Source organism: Cavia porcellus, unplaced genomic scaffold (genome assembly GCF_034190915.1).
Source record: "Cavia porcellus strain 051 isolate PalLab524CR breed Dunkin Hartley unplaced genomic scaffold, mCavPor4.1 scaffold_9, whole genome shotgun sequence".
NCBI lineage: Eukaryota > Metazoa > Chordata > Mammalia > Rodentia > Caviidae > Cavia > Cavia porcellus.
In genome coordinates this window covers 92,245,196-92,248,202 of record NW_026947492.1, presented here as the reverse complement: position 1 = coordinate 92,248,202, position 3,007 = coordinate 92,245,196, and positions in this window count along the sequence as shown.

Genomic DNA, 3,007 nt, shown 5'->3' with positions numbered 1-3,007 from the left:
TTATAGGAGAAGGATCTTGGTTGAGTTCTACTTCCCAGTTCTGCAGATGACCCTAAAGCTGCAACTGATACTTTTCACCTCCCTTCTCTGTCACTCATCCCAGGCAGTGTTAGCCCCACTCCTGGTAGTACTCTGCATGTCGAGGATTGCTTCATAGAGACATTAGACATTCATCCCTGAGGATCTGAACTTTTTATCACATCCTTGTCAGACCTGCATGGCTTTATGTTGGATTTTCACAGATAAAGTTGGCACGGGAATGGGAAGAGAGAGCCAGTGGCAAACACATTCCTTCCTGTCCCCACTGTGTGGCAGCAATCTCGTTTCTTTGTGATGAGTGTCAGTTGCTCCTGGCAGCATGACAAAGCCTTTTATTGACTGGTGGTCTGCTGGTGTAGAAAGTAAAATGAGAAAGGAAATCGTCACTCTGTCAAGGGCAGGGAGACTCTTTTTTTTTTTTTTTTAATCGGTACCAGGGATTGAATTCATGACTGTGCACTTGCAAAGCAGGCACTTATGCCGCTGAGCTGAGCTAAATCCCCAGCCCCAGCAAGGAGACTCTTGCTGGGTATCCTGGTGCACGCCTTTTTGGGAGCACACCAATTTGGAATGTCTAGACACCTTTAGTTCAGAGTTGCAGGTGTGGGAAGCACAAATTTTCAGAATCACTGAGAATGCTGGTAAGTGGGGCTGCTTCCGCTTTCATCTTTTGGTTCCTGGACTTAAGTACTCTGCCCATGGAGGACTTTCCATTCATAATGGCTGTGGGTTTTAAATAAACCCAGCACTGCAGTTTTATCTATAAGGGATCTCTTCAGCACTGTAGGTCTTGGAGAATACGGTGCATGGTGCGATCAGTAATCTATATGTTCACAGCATTTCTTTCAAAGCACTGACTGTATCTCTTGGTCCAACCAAGTGCCATGTGTTGTATCCTGTTAGTGCTCACTCTGTGCTGGATGGGATGAGTGTGAGGCAAGTGAGGTGCCTTGATACCACCTTTAAGTTGTTGTCTATTGCTGTGCACTCCAGGAAGCTCAAGTTTATTTCCTCCTTCCTGGATTGACTTTGTGAGTACATGGATCATGGTGCTGGTAGAGGTCCTCTGGGCAGGAAAGACAGATGATTTTTCTTCTGGACTATCTGTCAACCCCAGGAGTATGAATCGATACCCCTTCTTGATCGCAAAGTTCCAACTGTAACTCACATGACAATGTCTATCTGACTGACATCCCTGAGGGACAATACCATCCTGTGTGGCCTCTGTTGCTGACAAGTTATTCAAGGTTGATAAAAAAATAAGGTGAATGGTTAAGTTAAAAAATTACTACTGTAAAAGACACAGTGCCACTGATCCCCCTCAAAATACTCCCCTCTCATAAAACACACTTATCCCACCATTTTTCCACTTTCTGATGCAGTTCTAGAAGTCGTATTTTGTATCTTTAACTGCACTGTTGTGGATGCCTTGGTGTCTTTTGTATTTCTTTTTTTTTTTTTTATTTAAGAGGAAAAAGAGAAAAACACAAAACAAACCAAAGCGGCGTAAGGGTACACGCAATATAGAACTACAAAACAAAACAAAACAAAACAAAACAAAAAACCATAACAGTAAGAAATTACCTGCTAGTAGATAACACACTATTTTCTTGAAAATAGTTCCTCAAATCACAGTATCAAAGAACACAAGGTGGACATTCAAACAGGGAGACTGCAAACAGCTGTGTTCAATGTTCCAAAAACATTGATAAAGTCAGCTATTTAACACCCCCAAACACACTTGCTGTTATATCCGTTAGAGCTCTTTTTCTTTTTTTTTTCCCTCTCTTTTTTACAACAAAATTTACACATCTTGGATTTTATTACTCCTTAGTGCTTATTACTTTCTTTGGGGGGGGGAGAATACAGTCAAATATGGCAAAACAAAGCTGTCAGTCAATACCAAGGATAGACATAGCACATGGTGTAGAACAGAGTACAAGTTTATCAACAATGGTTATCAACGTTGTCCCTTGTTTCCTTAAAAAGAATTGTCTATCTTATTAGATATTATAAAGTTGGACAAAACAGTAGAGAACAAGACCAATAAAACTTAGGCATTGTAAACATTACAGGACTTCCAAAGAAGACAATAGTCAAACCAGAATGGGTATCTTAGTGAATCTTATTGTCTTCAAAGTAGTTGCCTATGTCTTCAAACTTGATACTATCATATAGAATGGAACAGAGTCTAATCAGTCAAAACAAGATCGTGGGAGTACTACAGGACTTCAAAACAAGTTAATAGGAAATCGAAAAGAGTTACTATTTATATATCCTAATTTTTTTGAATTTTTTCTTTAATTAAGACAAACATAAGAAATGACTAAATGATTTTGCCTTGGTGTCTTGAATCAATTCAGAATGTGTACCTTTCACAGTTGTTTTGATTTTGGGGACAAGTCTGAGGTCATGGTGCCAGATCTGATGAATAAGGTGGATGAGGACACATTGTATGTTTTTATTTGATGGAAACCATTATAAAAGTTTTGAATCAATTCAAGACATTGATACAGCCATGAAAAGACACTCACAAAAGAGGACTTTTGGCCAGGTGTGGTGGCATATGCCTGTAATGCCAGCCCTGAGACAGGAAGATCATTGAGAGCTCAGTGCCAGCCTGGTCTACAGAGTGAGTTCAAGGCCATCCTGAAATGCAGAGCAAAATCCTGTCTAAAAAAAAAAAAGGACTTTCAGAACTGCTTCCGAAAGTGGCAAGAATGATGGGATAAGTGTACTTCAAGGGAGGAAGAATATTTTGAGAAGGGTTAGTCGCAATACATCTTTTACTGTAAAAATTTTAAAATGGAAATATTTACTGTATTTTTTGATTAGACAGTATATATTGTGTTAGTCAGATCCACATCATTACAGTGAAGTACCTGAGGCTAGCAGCTTTATTGAGAAAGGTTTTATTTAGTTCACAGCATTGGAGTTTCAAGTCTAAGATGCATTGACCACATTGGTT